The following is a 20,253-nucleotide window of genomic DNA, read 5'->3' as shown; positions in this document are numbered from 1 at the left end:
GCCCTACATCCTCCTTGAGATTGATTGTTCATAGGAATTGAGTTTTCTTGATAGATTTATGTCCTAATGGGTTTATACATCTATTAACTTGATTTTGTTATGTTGATATTGCTAAGTTGAAAAATTGATAAATGCTTCATGTTTGATATGAGTTGATTGATACGAGTTGTTATACATATTTTGTTATGTCTAAGAGTTGATTGATATGGGTTGTTATACATATTTTGAATGTTCATAGGAATTGAGTTTTCTTGATAGATTTATGTCCTAATGGGTTTATACATCTATTAAATTGATTTTGTTATGTTGATATTGATAAGTTGAGAAATTGATAAATGCTTCATGTTTGATATGAGTTGATTGATATAAGTTGTTATATATACTTTGTTATGTTTAAGAGTTGATTGATATGAGTTGTTAAACATATTTTTGTTATAAACTTAAATATTTGAGTATCCTAAATTGTTGAGTTAAAGTCTTGGTGAGTCATGATTTAGCCCCAAAAGATTGGCTAAATAAATGGAGAAATGATTGGATAGAATTAAATGTTATCATAAATTGTCTTGAGTTTGAAATTATTGGTTTTTATGTATGATAAAAACAATATTGCTTTCAAAGAAAAAAAATGAGGTATTCTTCTTATATGAGTATAAATGATTGTTTGAGAAGGAGTTTTAAATAAATGATTTGTGAACATTTTTGCATAAATTATTTATACACTATTTTGAGTTTAAAGAATGATTATTTTCATCTTTAATTTAAAAAGAGTTTAAGCATGAGTTGAGTTTGAAAAGTCTTTTAATTTTCATTTTGAACATGAGTATTTTGAGTATAAATGAGTTGAATATTTTTACATAAAAATGTCTATTTTGAGTTTGAGTTGAGGAGTTGAAATTATGTTGTAAATGCATCTAATATTTTTTTTTGCATTCATTGAGTTGAGATGACATCAAATTCAAAAAGAATAGTTTGATGATTGAGATGAGTTGATTGGGAATAAAGGTCCAATGAGACCAGATTGATTGAGTTGATTTGAAAGAGTCCAATGAGACTAAATGAGTTAATTTGAAAATAAGTCCTAAGAGACTAAATGAGTATTTTGAGTATTTTACTCACTTGATAGATATGAGCATATTGAGTCTTGGGAGGAGTATCGAGCACCGAATTGGGTAAGAGTATAGTCCATACTCGATCCAATAACTACGTCGCCAAACGTAGGAGAGGATTGGACCGTTAAAGTCGGATGTTTCCTAAATTACTATCCTGACATGATAGGACTTGATTGGTTATGGATCCATGATTGTTGATTCATTCATACCCTGGCAAGGTATGAACGGACGCGGCAACAACGTCGGCTTGTTGTACTATCACTCGCTCATATGGTGATAGTTATCGGTTAGAGAAACTCCCAATTGAATGGATTGTGCTTGATATGATTGGTTTGATTGTGATTGTAGATGATTGAGTTGAATTGTAAAGCATTGCATAATTTAATTTGCATATTTATTTGAGTTGAGTCCTTTGAGTTGATTGTTGAGTTGATTATATATATGATTGGATCGAATTGGGTGATGTGCGATGGGTTGGATTAGACGATACGTGATTGGATTGGATTGAGTTGGATTAGACGATATGTGATTGGATGGGATTAGATGATTTGTGATTGGATTGAATAGAAATGTAAATGATTTGATTGAACTGTGTTGTGTATGATTGGATTGTATGGTATATGATTGGCTTTTGTCTAAAATGTATTCTTACTTTAGACTTATGACACTTTGATTGAGTCTCTCTTATCTTTCTGGTTTTGAGATATTTGAACCAACGTTATTCTTCCTTGAGCTATGTTTCATTCTTCCATATTACATACTTGTACATTCCATGTACTGACGTCCATTTGGACCTGCATCGTTTCATGATGCAGAGACAGGTTTAAGAGATCGCCAATAGAAGCACCATTGAGGATCTATACACACTCAGCGTATTGGTGAGTCCTTCCCTACATTCGGAGGACACCGCTTATGTTATTCTTGCATCGAGTTATCCCTTTCCATTTTGATTTGAGGTAGCCATGAACTTGTCATTGGCACCAATTAGATAGTAGTGATAGAGGCTTCATAGACTAGATAGTGATGGGTCGATTGAGTATTTTATTTCCTTGAATTATTCTTGTCAAACTATTTTAATGACAAAGATTGGAGTTTGATTTGTTGGCCCATGGCCTTTCTTTCTTGAGTTAGATTGTTGATTTGGGATTGTCCACCAAGTATTCTCTTTATTTTAAGTCTTCCGCTGTTTGAATGAATGAACGGATGTGTGATCAGGCTATGTGGTTCGCTTGGGAGCCAGAAATGGTTTCTGAGTGCCAGCCACGTCTAGGGTACCCTCCCGGGGCGTGACAGATCTCTTTAATAGAATATCTATTTTCGAAGCTGCATTTGAATAAGATAAATTCCTTATTAGGATTTGGTGTCTTCATAAGAATTATAAATATAGAAATCTAGTTTTAGTTAGTTCGAGAATCATCCAATTTGGAGCAAGTTTCATCGAGATATGAATTTTATTCTACTAACACTCCATTCAATCACAACACTATATCTTGCAAAGATTAATTTATTTGATCTACTTAAACTCCAAATCTTAAGATATGTTCTCATGGAAGTTGTAGGTAATGATGTTGTGGTTACTCCGAAATTTGAATCACCTAATTTAGACTATTCTATGAAAAGTTATGCCTAAAATACAGAGACATTATCATTTTCGTTGAGAATTGAAGTACCGACATACAACGTTTTAGGGGGTGTTACAATATCTCCCCCTGGGATCATTGTCACGACCCAAGCCTAGGGCCTAGACGTGACATGGCGAATGAGGAACCCGAAAGTACCTCAATCAAGCCTCTTAGCATTCTTTTAGCCTTTCATAGGTAATGATGATAAATAAACAAGCGGAAATCATAATAGTAGATCTTCAACTTACATATGTCCAACAATACCTCTAACTATTAGATTTAATGGGTCTAAGACAAGTCCCTAGCTCACCCTCAATCATAATAGAAGAAATGCCATAGTAAAGTATCTTAACATATCATAAACTAGAAAGATAAAGGAGTATTGTTCCCGGAATATGGGAACTCACCAAAAGTAGTCTTCAATGGAATATCAACTAGCCACGTGGAGGAGAACGAGGAGGAGCACCGATCCCTACATGGTGATATCATGTAGGCAAAAGAGTATGCATTAGTACTTTGAATGTACTAAGTATGTAAGCATGCATGAACATTGAGGAAACATTAAAACATTTATGTAATATGGAACATAATTTAATGTATGCATAATAACTCATATAGATATTCTTTAAAACATTCATTTTGTGGGAAATTAACCATAACCGACATTTAAGACCATGCGAGCTATTACATGGAATCCAACATAACCCCCTACGTTGGCCGGGGAGACTACTTGCCAGGTAGAACTCCGTCAACTTCATTCATTTCTTTAACTTTAACTTTAAGGGCTTTCATGGATCCATTAGCCTAAGCCTACAAGGGCTCCTATGTTGGCACATAGTTAATGAGACAAGGGATTGCTACTAGGATTCCCTTACCGAATCCCGCCTCAATGCCTCATTCGGTGCTAAGTCAATCCCACGGAATAGTTTAATACTTCAAAATATTCATAGCATATAACTTGAGAATTCAAACATCATATTCGGTAGAATAGCTCATTAAAACATTTGATAATTCAAATATGCAAGAATTGTCCTTATTGCATAAAGAATCCATCATTCATATCATTTCATCATTCTTTCATTTTAATAAGACTCCCTTTTTTTATCATAGATATTGCTTTCATAAATATTTATTTGGAGTCAAAGCTTTCAAGTCAAACTTTATTAAAAATATACTAAAACTAGGTGGGTTCAAATCACTTCAACTTGAAAATATGTATGTAAATAAATATTCATAAATACTTTGAAATCCATTAATTAAAAATCATGCTTTAAACAAGCCACCATGAATTTCATGAGCCTTTAAATAGATAAATAGAGGAATTACTTGTAAATCATCAATTCATATATATGAAATTATGTTGTATCAAAATAGAGCAATAATCATTAGTTTAACCATGATTCATACTATTAAGTAAAATTAAGAATTAACATAAGAAAATATTACTTGAAATCAAGATATTTAATTGAAAGAGTTTTTGGACTACATGGGTGGAAGAACCCATGGATAAACACCCACATAACTTAGAGTAAAGCTTAAAGAAAATAAACATAATTTATCATATAATCAAAATAATTTAGACATGAGAGTGGAAGGAATACTCTCATTGAAACCTTACATACCTGGAAACCGAAGCTTTAGTTGGTACCGAAAGACTTAATGAACACTCTTGAGTCCTAGCTTCTCTCCTCGCCGGAACGTTTTGTGTACTATCCGGAGTATATGAATCACCGGAATAGTATTTCTTCACTACTAAGAACTAAAACTATATTTGAGAATGTGTAAAGAAGTGTATAGAGAGAAGATTTGCTTGAGAAAGCTTGATGAATAAAATGAGGAAATAAGGTGGGTATTTATAGGTGGGAAAGAGGGACCTAACAATAAATAAAATAATTATAAAAAAATCTGAAAATTTAGTGCAATATATTGATGTCATGGATGATGTTAAATGGAGGACAATTTATGTCATGAGTGATGTCAAATGTATCTAGATCTTTCTATGGTAGGTGAAATGAGTTATTTTTGACAGAATACTCTTTTTGAGAGCTGCGTTTGAATAAGATAAATTCCTTATTAGGATTTGGTGTCTTCATAAGATTTGTAGATATGGAAGTTTAGTTTCATATCGTTCAAGAATCAACCAATTTGGATAAACCTACAGTGAGATATGATTTTTCTTCTATAAACACTCATTTCCGTCACAGCATCCTACCTTACAAAAATTAATTTATATGACCTACTTAACCTATGAAACTTAAAATATGGTATTCATAAAAGTTGTAGGTAATGATCTTGTGGTTATACAAAAATTTGAATAACTCAATTTGGATATTCCTATGAAAAGTTATGCCCAAAATATAGAGGCTGTATCATGTTTAGGCGAAAATTGAAATATCGTATACAACGTTTTTAGGGGATGTTACAATCATTCATCCTCGAATGAAGTTGAAATTAGGAGACATCAAGAAAGAATATCATCAATACATCAATTTATTAAAAACTCCGATACTCAAATGTTCAATGACTCAAACTCAAGAATACACATCGACTCCAAGGTAGAAGTAAGGAATATTACCTTGAACATCATCGTCGGAAGGCACAAATAGATGAGGATATTTAGCCTTCATATCTTCTTCATCTTCCTATATAGCCAATTCAACAAATTGATTTTGTCATAGGACTTTGACAGATGCCACTTCCTTAGTTCTTAATTTGTGAACCTGACGATCAAGAATCTAAACTGGAATCTCATCATAACTCAAACTCTCTTTCACCCCAATGCTCTCAGTTGTGACAACATCGTATACAACGTTTTTAGGGGATGTTACAATCATTCATCCTCGAATGAAGTTGAAAATAGGAGACATCAAGAACGAATATCATCAATACATCAATTTCTTAAAAACTCCGATACTCAAATGGTCAATAACTCAAACTCAAGAATACACATCGACTCCAAGGTAGAAGTAAGGAATATTACCTTGAACATCATCGTCGAAAGGCACAAATAGATGAGGATATTTAGCCTTCATATCTTCTTCATCTTCCCATATAGCCTCTTCAACAAATTGATATCGCCATAGGAATTTGACAGATGCCACTTCCTTAGTTCTTAATTTGCGAACCTGACGATCAAGAATCTAAACTGGAATCTCATCATAACTCAAACTCTCTTTCACCCCAATGCTCTCAGTTGTGACAACAAGTGAAGGATCTTTCAAACACTTCTTAAGCATAGAGATGTGAAACATGGTATGAATAACAGCTAATTCTAGGGGCAATTCCAATTCATAGGCTACATTACCTACCCTCATCAATATCTGATAAGGACTAATATAGCGGGGACTAAGCTTCCCTTTCTTTCCAAATCTCATCACACCTTTCATGGGTGAAACTTTCAAGTATACCCAATCATACACTTTGAACTCCAAATCTCTCCTCCTAACATCAGTGTAGGATTTATGGCGACTCTGAGCAGTCCTCAACACTTGGAATACATAATCTCCCTTGATATCTCAACACTCCATCTCCTCCTTTGGTAAACGCCATTACCTTCTGTTTGTGAGCCTCATCCTTCAATTGAAAAAGAATGGGATCCTGATCTTGCTTTTCTTTCACCTCTTCAACTAGAGATGATTCAGCTCTATTTCGAACTATTGTACCACCCTCACTATAGTTAATAAGTTGAACTCCCAAATGCGCAAGTCTATGCACTTCCTTTGACAACTCCTTCTTTTCCTCTTCCACATAGGTCGTACTCCCTATAGATAACCTGCTAAGAGTATCAGCAACTATGTTTGCTTTACCTGGGTGGTAGAGAATGCTCATGTCATAATCCTTGAGCAACTCTAGCCATCTCCTCTACCTCAAATTCATCTCCTTCTGGCTGAATACAACTGTAAGCTCTTATGGTATGTGAACACATCCACATGTACACCATAAAGATAGTGACGCCAGATCTTAAGAGCAAATACCACAACTGCCAACTCAAGGTCATGAGTGGGGTAGTTTCTCTCATGAGTCTTAAGCTGTCTGGAGTCATAGGCAATGACCTTACCTTTCTGCATCAATACACATCCCAACCCAACTCTGAAAGCATCACAATAGATTACAAAACCATCCATTACTTTGGGTAGGGATAGTATTGGAGCAGTAGTCAATCTAGATTTCAACTCTTGAAAACTTTTCTCACACGCATCAGACCATTGAAACTTAGCCTTCTTCTGAGTCAGCTTAGTCAATGGTGAGTATATGGATGAAAATCCCTCAACAAACTTTTTGTAGTAACCAGTGAAACCTAAGAAACTCCTTATATCGGTTGGAGAGGTAGGTCTGGGCCAGTTCTTAACTGCCTTAATCTTTTGAGTATCAACTTGAATTCCATCACCAGATATAATATAGCCTAAGAATGCTACAGACTTAAGCCAAAACTCACACTTCAAAAACTTAACATACAACTCCCTCTTCTTAAGAGTTTGAAGGACAATCCTAAGGTGATTAGCATGCTCACTCTTACTTCTACAGTAGACCAAAATATCATCGATGAAGACAATTACAAACGTATCCAGGTATGTCTTGAATACCCGGTTCATGAGGACATAAAAGTTGTAGGAGTATTTGTCAATCCAAAGGACATAATAAGAAACTTAAAATGACCATAGCGGGTTCGGAAAGCCATCTTTAGGATGTCATATTCTCTCACTTTCAACTGGTGATAGCCTGATCTGAGGTCTATCTTAGAGAAGCATGTGGCACCCTGAAGTTGATCAAATAAATCATCTATTCTGGGGAGAGGATACTTGTTCTTTATGGTGACCTTGTTTAGTTACTGGTAATCAATGCACATTCTAAGGGACCCATCTTTCTTTCGCACGAATAGGACATGAGCACCCCAAGGTGAGACACTTGGACTAATAAACCCCTTATGTAGAAGGTCTTTCTGTTGTTCTTTCAACTCAGTGGGAGCCATCCTATAAGGAGGAATAAAAATAGGTTGTGTATCAGGAAGGACATCAATACCAAAGTCTATCTCTTTATCAGGAGGGATTCCGGGTAGATCCTCAAGAAAGACTTCAGGAAACTCATTCACTATGGGAACTGACTCAAGAGATGGAGCCTGATCATTAATATTTCTGACTCGGACTATATGATATATGCATCCCTTAGAGATTAACTTTCTGGCTTTAAGGTAGGAAATAACTTTACCCTTAGGTACTACAAAAATTTGAATCACCAAATTTGGACTATTCTATGAAAAGTTATGCCCAAAATACAGAGACATTATCATTTTCATCGAGAATTGAAATACCGACATACAACATTTTAGGGGGTGTTACAGTCCCAATCCGTATCGTATTGAAGTATAGGAGTAATTTTTGGAAAAATTGGTCTATTTTAATATTCTATATCACCACGTTGGGCTATGCGGGATTTAAAGTGAATCAGTAGTCTTTTGGAGTAAGCAGTATTAAATCATTTTACCACAATAATATGTTGGCAATAATTTTTGAATTTTATTTGAAATAAAACTCTATCATATAAAACAGTATGAAACATTTTTAAAAAGTTGTTTCCTAATAGAACATCTTGTCTGGTATTATGAAAATAAAATGGAGGACATTTTATTAGAAAATATCCTAGTAGTATAATCGGTTGAGCAATGCCTTTAGACATTGTTACGATATTATTAGATATATTTTTCCCTTAGAAAAAAGGTAGTTCTTGATGGTATTCTTTGGGGAATACTTCTGGTCTACAACAATGTATTCCCGATCCATTATTTATATAGGCAGCAAAATATTCTGTTTTGTAATCTTTATAAGTTATTCCTATTAGTATATAGATATTATATAGACTTGTCATTTTGATATGAACATTATCTTATCGTCATAAGTAATCTTGATACCATGATCAAGTATATCATATGGTTTTACACTATCTAGGAAAGTGGTTCCTAGCAACATTTCTAACATATCGTTATTTCCTTATGGTTCAACCAATAGTCTTATAGTAATAGTGTTATCTTTGAATTAGCAACATTTCTAACATATCATTATTTCCTTATGGTTCAACCAATAGTATTATAGTAATAGTGTTATCTTTGAATTTTAAAATTGTTTCTATAATGTTTGTTATTTCATGTTTTTTTCCATTAAAATCAGTATAAAGATGATTATGTTTTAGTTTATATTGTTGGAGATGGTTACATAGCCTAAGGCTAATGTAATTTCCACTAGCTCCTGTATCTAATAGGAGGTTGATGGGAATAAATTATATACCATTAAAATATTCTTCTTTTATCTTATAATTTTTTATTTCATCTTTTTTTTGCTTCTAAGATATGTTGTCTAACTCTTTCCGATTGTATTCTTCTTATCATCACTGTAGGGTTTATGACTTGAGTTTCCTCAAAGGATAATCAAGATGAGGTATCTTGTTGATTGTACAAAGGTTTAGATTATAAATCTAAATCTAACGGCGTATCTTCTATTTCTTGTATCTGTGTTATACTAGGCATTTGTATCTGACTAACTTCCTCAAATAGATGGGGATAATCTATTGTCTCTTTTATGGCAAAGCAATCAGAATGATGTGTATTAGAAATAGCATATGAGATTATATATGTTATCGAATAGGGTCTATTGTATGTATGAAAGAAATCTTTTCTTTTAAAATTTTGTATTAAACTTAAAGTTTTATCAAAGTCTTTATCTAGAAGATGATATGAAATTCTAGGATAAATATTAAATTTAATCTTTCAATATTGTAAATTTCCTCATAGTATTCCTAAACAGGCTTCTTTCTTGTTTATTATCCTATTATCTATAATGGCTAAATCTATTGGGGTATCTAATCCTTCTCTAAATGTTGATTTTATTATTATTTGGATTACTCCTATATGTATCCATCCTAGAGTATTTCGAATTTCTATTTTTATTTTTCATAATTTATCTTGAATATCTTTTCTGGATAATAAAGGAATTAATATTTTATTAGAAGTAACAGAAACTTCTAATGCTCTTTCTTGGATATTTAATCTATAAACTAAATGATGTTGTCTTTTTCTTAATTTGAATCTATCAAGTATATTTACTTCAAATCCTGAGTAGTTAGTTAAAGAAAACTTTTCTTTTTGTCTTTGTTTTTAATTTTCTTTTATCAATAAAAATATCTTGTTTATATTCTCCAATTTTTTCTACCGTTTCTTCTATTATATCATTTTCTATTTCATTATTCATTTTGAATGTCTTTTTCTACCGAAGAATAATAATCCGTATCAGTTAATATAAATATTGTATCATCTGATTCAACTTCTTCAAAATTATGTAGTTGTATAAATTCTTCTATATCTTCATCGATTTCTATTTTTTTGTTATTATTAGCAAATTTCTTTGGGCATCTATTGGCATAGTGTCCTATCTCTTTGCAATAGTAACATCTATATTCTTCTGGATTTTTTCTTTTATTATTCCTTTTGTAAAAAGGTTTTTGATATCGTGTATATCCTTTCTTTTTGTAATATCTAACCTTTCTCTTTTTAAAATATGTTTTCTTAAAGAGTTTCTTTTTCTTATATTTTCTTTTAATCTTTTTGTAATAATAGGAACTTTCACATACAATTATTATAGGCATTTTAGGATTATCACAACATAGACTTACTTTTTTCTTAATCCTTTTGTTGCTTTAGCGAATATGACATCTGCACACCATTACTAAGCTTATCTTTTAAATGAGTTATTCTTCTTCCTAAAATATCGGCTGTTCCGGGATTATAAGTATCTATTAACTTTTTACCCCAAGGGTCTGGTATCTTAGTAAAAAACATCGGTAAATACATTTCTGTATTTTTAACTCTTTTATAAACATAGTAATAATAATCTTGAAAGACACAAATATATTTATCTATTTCACACATATCACATCATTGTAATCGTAACAAAGCAATTTTATATTTTTTAATCATTGCAGGATCTTTTAAAATATTACCTTCTTCGGCAAATTCTAATCTTATAGCTTCAGTAGCTCTTGTAATTAAATTAGCAATATTATCATCGGTACCAAAAATATCATTTCTAGTGGCATCATTTAAGTTTTGCCAAAATCTTAGCACACTATTTAATAGACTTCGTTCTATAAAATGTTTAGTGGTGTCATAATCCATTTTGTTTACTGTTACTACTGTCCTTAAAGAAGTTTCTCATTTATCTATAGCTTCTTCAGTATTATTAATACAATCTAAATCTAGATATATTCCAAACGGATTAATCGCTTCACTTTTCATTGATCCTACGGGTGTGTGACTATCTTTTATTATTAATGCAGCATTTATATCTGCATAAGCCCTAGTGGGTCTATTAAAACTTGTTCGGCTGGTTTCAGCAAGAGTAGGGAGCTCAATAATATTAGAATTAAAATTTACTTCTTCTGGTTTGACTGTATCCATTTTTAAGTTTATCATATCACCTTTATTTTTTAACTGGGTTTATTTTATATTTATTATAAGATTATCTAGTTTAGAATTTTCTAAGTCGGAACTTACCATTTTAAATTGTTTCCTCCGTATCCTTCAAGTATTTTTATTTTTGAAATATGAGATTCTATGATATCTAAGGTTTTATTTATAGGTTCTTTATCAACATTTATTTCTTTTTGATTTAGTATATCTTTCAAAGTTTGAATTTCTTTAACTTTTAAATTTCCAAAGTAAATTATCGTTTTTTGTATTTCGTACAAATCTTGTTCTATTTTTAGAGGATCTTCTTCATTAAGTAATTTATAATTGGATTTATTTTCCATTCTATCCTAAACTAGCTGGATGCTTTTGAAATAATAGTTTTGAAGCAATTTTATATTATCTCATTCTCCTATTATATCATCTTCATTAGCGTGTATTATATTTTGTACTCTTCTTACCTGTTCAATTTTATCAGGGTCTAATCTTTTTAAATATCTTTTGTAAGATCCGTCTTTTATCTTAGCAACTTTTAAGTTTTTCTGAAAGGTCCAATATAGATGGTTATCTAATCTTATTTCTGTAAAAGAGGGTAATCTATTCATTATCCTATGCTAGAAGGATGAGTTTTAATTTTGAGTTGAATGAGTTTTATGTTATCAGTTAGTCCTTCTATGACTGTGTCATAGTCATATAATATTTGTTTTGTTCTAATAATAGAATCTTTCAAGTTTCGTTGTTATCTTTCAAAAGTAAACGTAATTTTTTTTGCATTTTTATTTGCCGTCATGGGTATCCTTTAAATGTTTTCTAAACTTCCATAGATAGTTATTATCTATTTTTATATCTGGAAAAGAGGAATGTCGTTTCATTCTATATCTATGTTATTAAAATTTTCATCATATTTTAAAGAGTTAGTTATTTTATCAAATTTATCTTCACTATTTTCTTATCTAATATTAATATCTAATGAGGATATGGACATGTTTTGAGTAATCTCAACTTCTACGTCTTTAACGTCTATCATGGCTCTGATACCAACGGGGAGAGGGGGTCCAGAAAATCGTTGGTTCGATAAGTCAAGTATCCGGATAGGTATATTTTCATATCTAATAACATTATGATCTTGTTTAACAAGCAAAATAAAGCCTCCTGAGGAGGAATATGTTATGTCTAAAATTAACGTAATTTTTGAATTAGAGTAATTTTCCAAAGAAAAAGGATATTATAACAACATAATATCTTAACTTGAATAAAAAGATAAGGGTCCAACATGCTTCCATACCTGTTTCATTTTGACCAAAATTATACCGGGTATCCGTCGAGACTCCTAGATAGTGTAAAACCATATGATATACTTGATCATGGTATCAAGATTACTTATGACGATAAGATAATTTTTATATCAAAATGACAAGTCCATATAGTATCTATATACCAATAGGAATAACTTATAAAGATTACAAAGCGGAATATTTTGCTGCCTATATAGATAACGGATCGGGAATATATTGTTGTAGACTAGAAGTATTCCCCAAAGAATACCATAAAGAACTACCCATTACTAAGGGAAAATATGTGAAATCTTGTTGATTATACAAAGGTTTAGATTGTAAATCTAAATCTAACGGCGTATCTTCTATTTCTTGTATCTGTGTTATACTAGGCATTTGTATCTGACTAACTTCCTCAAATAGATGGGGATAATTTATTATCTCTTTTATGGCAAAGCAATCAGAATGATGTGTATTAGAAATAGCATATGAGATTACAAATGTTATCGAATAGGGTCTATTGTATTTATGAAAGAAATCTTTTCTTTTAAAATCTTGTATTAAGCTTAAAGTTTTATCAAAGTCTTTATCTAGAAGATGATATGAAATTCTAGGATAAACATTAAATTTAATCTTTCAATATTGTAAATTTCCTCGTAGTATTCCTAAGCAGGCTTCTTTCCTGTTTATTATCATATTATCTATAATGGCTAAATCTATTGGGGTATCTAATCCTTCTCTAAATGTGGATTTTATTATTATCTGGATTACTCCTATATGTATCCATCCTAGAGTATTTCAAATTTTTGTTTTTATTTTTCATAATTTATCTTGAATATCTTTTTTGGATAATAAAGGAATCATTATTTTATTAGAAGTAACAGAAACTTCTAACGCTCTTTCTTGGATATTTAATCCATAAAATAAATGATGTTGTCTTTTTCTTAATCCGAATCTATCAAGTATATTTACGTCAAATCCTGAGTAGTTAGTTAAAGAAAACTTTTCTTTTTGTATTTATTTTAATTTTCTTTTATCAATAAAAATATCTTGTTTATATTCTCCAATTTGTTCTATCATTTCTTCTATTATATCCGTTTCTATTTCATTATTCATTTTGACTCTCTTCTTCTGACGAAGAATAATAATCTGTATCAGTTAATATAAATATTGTATCGTCTGATTCAACTTCTTCAAAATGATTTAGTTGTATAAATTCTTCTGAACTTATCATTTCTTCAATATCTTCATCGATTTGTAATTTGTTTATATGGGGTATCTCATTCTCCCTTTCTTAGTGTAATGACCCATTTGGACTTTTTGGTAACTTCGATTAATTAGTTGAGGGATAATTTTAGAAAATTAATTTAATTGATGGACTAAAGTGTAAATTTATTTGGTACCATATGGCACTTTATTTACTAAACTAAAAAAGGATTAATATTAATTGGATGATACCACAAACCGCTTGCAACCCTTATTCTGCATTCTCGCGTCATCGACAAAAAAAAATTCGAAACAAAACACGAGAAACGCAGCAGGTGATCTTAATTAAGTTTCATATTTTGGCTTAGGTATGTTGATAGTTGCAGGCATACTTTTTATGATTATTTTATTATTTTGTTAAGTAGTATATAGAATGATAAGTAACGTATTGTTTAAACATAAGTTTGAATCACAATCCCTGCATATTGATGACTAATGTTAGGAGTTGATTGGCCAATAAGGTGAGAAGGATGGGTGGCAAGAAAATTATTCATATTCGTACTGGCAGAGTAATGCAGTGACTGCAAGTTCGATCTCGATGTTAGGGTTTCTGATATTTTATCATATTATGATCCATATTTTGATATATTGGTATAAGTAATTAAATATTAGGTGTATTATATTATATAAATATCATTACATTTAGGTTATTTGGAGAACTTAAGGTTTAACCCTAGGCTTGGGATTTAGGAAATTTATTATAGTAATATGTGTGTTGTTGGTTTCAAAATCTTATTATGGTTATTTATTTGATTAGATTATACTTATTTGGAGCTCTAACGAAAAGGAAAGGCTCAAGTCCCGGAGTAATTGCTTGATTATTTGAGGCAAGTAAAATTCTAAACCTCAGTTTAAGCTTGTAGATGCTTATATTTCTGTGTTATGTGTACTAGGGAGTAATGAGAATTAGACTGGGTTATTGACTGTATGATTCACCTTAAAAATGGAGATGAGGGGTATAAAATGGTGATCTAATGACATGTGTTGGTGGACTTGATATGTTGTGATTGTAGATTTATTTTGGACATGTGAAATGATCATGTTGATGTGAGATAGGAAAAATTATTGTTGTTGTCATGTTATTATCGTGAATTATATGAACATGAATTGATTGCATTGGTTCTGACATATTGTGTTGAGACTGAAAATGATATGAAACAAAGGGGTCGGGCCACACGCTCCATGGCAGGTATTATGAAACAAAGGGGTCGAGCCACACGCTCTGTGGCAGAATATATATATTGAGGGGATGGGCCACACGCTCCGTGGCAGGTTACATGGACAAAAATATCCCCCATGGGTTCCAAATTGTAATTCAGCGGATGTGTACCGATAGGATAGACATGCATCATCTCATTGCATTGCATCGCATTTGGTTGATATTTATGAATTTGTGTTTACCCCTTTATTGCTCTGTATATACTGAACTTGACTTGATATGATTCATTGATGAGACTATTGATGAGTATCCGTGGACTATATTACTGTTATTATTGTACAAGTGTAGAGTTGGGCTGGTTTTATGCAGGTTATAGTTAAGGAGGTTCGGTTGGGAGGACATGAGTACTTATATCTATTGAGCTTTGCTTAGTTTTAGTTGTCCACTTGCTGAGTACTATGTTGTTTGGTACTCACCCCTTACTTCTACACTTATGTAGGTTGTAAGCACAGGCCTGCTTGATCTCCTACGGTTTACTACCTCTTCTAAGGCTATTATCTAGAGTGTTGAGGTAGCTGTTACATCCATCTAGCATACACCTCTTACTCTTTTATTATGTTTTAGTCCTACTCTAGAGACAAAGACATTGTGACTGTATTTTCTTTCGTACTTCGGTAATTTATTAGTGGCTTGTATACGTGACAACTAGTCTTGGGGGATTTTGAGATTATTTAATTGTTTTTGACTAAGTTAAACCTTGTTTTACCTCAATTACTTCCGCATTTACTTTTGTTGAGTTTTAGGCTGACTTGTCTCATTGGATTGAGATGAGTGTCATCACACCCGTATTTGGGTCGTAACACTTAGAGTTATTTGATAGTGTTATAGATTATCCAGCTCACATGGTAACTTTTAAGAAGCTCAAGAAGCTTTAAGAAGCTCAAAGAAACTTAAGAACCCTTCCAGAAACCTAGGAACCTTTCAAGGCTTAAGAAGTTTAAGAAGCATTCTAAGGTACAAAAGTACGGGGTATAACAACAAACTTACGACGAAAACCTGAATTTTTGTTGGTACACGGTAAACCAATCCCTTTTTTCACCCGCATTAGCTTTTACTCTGAAGATGCTTAGAAATTGCATAACTTAGTTTATCATCAACCACTTTCTCATTGATCTCATCATATGCTTTATTAGAGGTTCAATCCATACTAGTTATCAAATTCAAATCCACAACAGAACGTATTCTCTTACTTGAGCCGAACACCTATAGATTTCCTTCTCAAACCTTGTGAAACAATTTTTTAACCAATTTGATGCACCTGTGACCAGATTATCATAACATAAACAATATAAGCAAAGCCACATAACCCTGACAAACTAACCTTATAATTGATATGATACTTTAAACCCAAGATATCCTGGCCAAATTCAATAAAATAGCCAATTCCTACATGCACAACATTCTCAAATGTCGTCACATAAGTAAACCTATTGAAAACATTCTTGGTCCTTAAGCTTGTGATTTCAATGGCAGTCCACTCGTTCTAGCTTATAACAAAATCATCTGTCCTCACATAGATATTTGAAGTAAAATTTCCACTTAAACTCAGGAATACCATACCAATATCTACCATTATAATTCTTCTTATAATAAATACTTACCCCAAGCGTCTGTAGTAACAAGCAATTGTCTTTCCATATGTGACAACAGTATCAAACCTCATTACCTGAGTGGGTGGAACAACTAATAACTCCTTAGTATTTAGTATTCTCATTTGACAACTGATGTCTCTTTCCTCTTATATTAATAGTACTACATCAGAAAGCCCACTAGATCCACCACTAGGAAACATCATATCCATCGAGAATGTCGCATCCAAATAGGTCACACTTTTCTTACCATTGAATAACCGCGATACATTACCAAATCAGTTTTATCTCCAACAAAGCAATGTGCTCCCTTTTGCAAATAGACCAATAGCAGAAGTAACATAAACCATAACCCTAATCAAGTGAACACAAATACCTTCATAGTAGTCGTATTATAATCTTCTTGATATACACCCACTCTATGAAGCCACGGTAGAAGTTCTGATATTGATTGTCACCACATCATCCTCATCCTACTCTAAGAAGCCTTGGAGACCAGAACCCCATGGAAGGTAACCTGAAACACCAACATTCTTCCCTTGAACCCGATAAACCTTCATGGCTAGTCTAGCCTGATCCGGATTGCCTTATACCTTCTATCCTCTGAATAGTTGTATGTGCTGGCCTACCCTAATAACCTTAGGTGCCCAAACCTAGATACTCTCTACCTTTATAAAGATAACCACCAAACTGAATCTGATGATGAAACCTTTTGGCGCCACTCTATCTAGCATGTTTGTTACTCTCAATCATCCTAGCATGATCAATAATACTCTAAAATGAATCATTTGATAACACAATGAGGTTTTACCCTCCTCAAGATAACTATTAAATTCTTTTACCAACTTATGGACCTGCTCATACTCGATAGGAATACTCAACATAGCATCTATGACAACTCATGCAAATGAGCCTCATTCTCATATACTAGCATAGAATCCTGCTTTAATATTTTCAAACTCAAACTCATCCATGTATTGATCAAACTCATCCATGTACTGATCCCAACTTATCATAGGGGTACCAATAATTCTAAGAGAAATAATTGACCTCCACCACTCCTTAGACATACCCGCAAACTGATAAGAGGCATAGGCCACTCCATAAGCCTATAAAATGCCTTAGATGAACAATCAATCCTGACATTCAGTTAAAAAGTCATGTGCTTCATTCCCCGCTAAACCATCAAATATGGGGGATGCCAATCTAACAAACCTCTTAGAGATCATTTGCTTAAACTCATCTTCGTAGTCGTACTTAAGCTTGGGTGGGGCCTCACTAGATCATTCTTATGATGGAGCTGCCCTCCAATCCTGGCCATTACCTCTAATGGAGAATGAATAGATTAGAAGTCTAAACACTTTGATATGAATGAATTGCACAAAAGGAATCAATGAAAGAGATTTTCTCCTAATAAGTATCTTATAGCCTCCCAAAGATAGATTATAACATGTAGGTACCAATCTGTGAAACTCTACTAGACACCCTACTCTCTAACTCATAAGACTAGTGAACCTAGCGCTCTGATACTAATTTGTCACTATCGAAAAATTGCTGTAATGATGGCACACATCCCAACCCAACCTGATGTGTAAGACAAAAAGTAAAATCATATACAAGACTCCCAAAGAGAAGTCAGGACATAAATGAAAGGTAAGAAAATATACAAGAAATATCCTAAAATCTGGTGTCATAAGTATAAAGAACATCTAATACAATGTTTGAAATAGTACATAGAACTTAGTCTCTGATTAAAAGTAAAGACTACAAATAAAGATAGAATTGGCAGTGGTTTGAATGCACTGGATCTCACCCTCTAATCTGATATAGGATCTCTGCTAGAATAATCAATTGCCATGAGGATAACCTTGCTAAAATCTGTATCCAAAAGGGAATACAGAAGTCGGGGTGGGTACAATCCACATATACCTAGTGGGTAATAGGAATTGATTAAATATGCAAAAAATTAGGAACATTTCTACCTGCATACAATAAAACTAGTCCAGCATCGGTGCAACCAATTTATATAGAACAATATAAATAAAGTAAACATACAAGTCCAGTCATACATCCACATCATCAGATATTCAAAAATCAAGGCATAACAACATGCAATGCAATAAAATGCGATGAATGCAATGCATGGGTGGTACTAGTGAAATCAAGACTATCGCAAAGCCTGTAGTATACACCTGCGAGTTGAGCTACCAGATAACACAATATACCTCAATCACAATATATTAACTACCTTGCCACCTAGCTCATGGTCAAGGACTCATGATATCAATATCTCATCCTCCTTGCCACCTAACTCGTGGTCAAGGGTTTTTAAAGGTGTTTCATTTTCTTCCAAAAAGATGTTGCCACAATCTCACTTCCCATATTCCATGATATGAATGTATGTCAATAACATAATTAGATAAGTACAATCAACTCAATACAAACCTCAAAGTGAACAAGTTCTCAAAACTCTGGTTTTATGATAAACACCCTGTTAAAATTAAATGGGAAGAAAACTCTTTTAAAACAAGCAACAGTTCTTTGAAAAATCTCGTTAGTTCTCAAAATATGCCACAAACTAGAATTCTCCTCAAGTATTTCATGCCTCAACACATTTCATTACACAAAGTATCTCATTCCTCAAATCATTTCATGCCTCAACGCATTTCATTTCACAAAGTATCCCTATTTGCAAATCATTTCACAAATCATTTCACAAGTATCTTATTTCTTAAATCATTTCCCAAAGTATCTCAGTTCGCAAATCATTTCACTTTTTAGAAGCAATATGGAGCAATTTCATGAACAAGCACAACAACAATAAAGTTTCCCTCACAAGCATGACAATACAACATCTATCCAATCATGATACGAACCCATCCCATAGTCAACAACATAAGAATAACTAATTTCCCAACTCCAATCTCAAAGAGGGATAGCCAAACCCACCTCAATAGATGAAACTGCACCCAAACACCTCTAACTGGAGAATTCCACTAAAAGAGATGAAAGAACAACTGAAAGACCTCCTAGATAAGGGGTTTATTAGGCCAAGTGTCTCACCTTGGGGCGCTCCTGTCCTATTCGTGCGAAAGAAAGATGGGTCCCTTAGAATGTGCATTGATTACCGACAACTAAACAAGGTCACCATTAAAAACAAGTACCCTCTCCCCAGAATAGATGATTTATTTGACCAACTTCAGGGTGCCACATGTTTCTCTAAGATAGACCTCAGATCAGGCTATCACCAGTTGAAAGTGAGAGAATGTGACATCCCGAAGACGGCTTTTCGAACCCGCTATGGTCATTTTGAGTTTCTTGTTATGTCCTTTGGATTGACAAATGCTCTAGCAGCTTTTATGGACCTCATGAACCGAGTATTCAAGCCATACCTAGATACGTTTGTAATTGTCTTTATCGATGATATTTTGGTCTACTCTAGAAGTAAGAGTGAGCATGCTAATCACCTTAGGATTGTACTTCAAACTCTTAAGGAGAAGGAGTTGTATGCTAAGTTTTCAAAGTGTGAGTTTTGGCTTGAGTCTGTAGCATTCCTAGGTCATATTATATCTGGGGATGGAATCCAAATTGATACTCAAAAGATTGAGGCAGTTAAGAACTGGCCCCGACCCACCTCTCCAACCGACATAAGGAGTTTCTTAGGTTTGGCTGGTTACTACAGGAGGTTTGTTGAGGGATTTTCATCCATATCCTCACCATTG

The sequence above is a fragment of the Solanum dulcamara genome, chromosome 9, assembly GCF_947179165.1.
Source record: "Solanum dulcamara chromosome 9, daSolDulc1.2, whole genome shotgun sequence".
Classification (NCBI taxonomy): Eukaryota; Viridiplantae; Streptophyta; class Magnoliopsida; order Solanales; family Solanaceae; genus Solanum; species Solanum dulcamara.
This window is presented reverse-complemented; position numbering follows the sequence as displayed.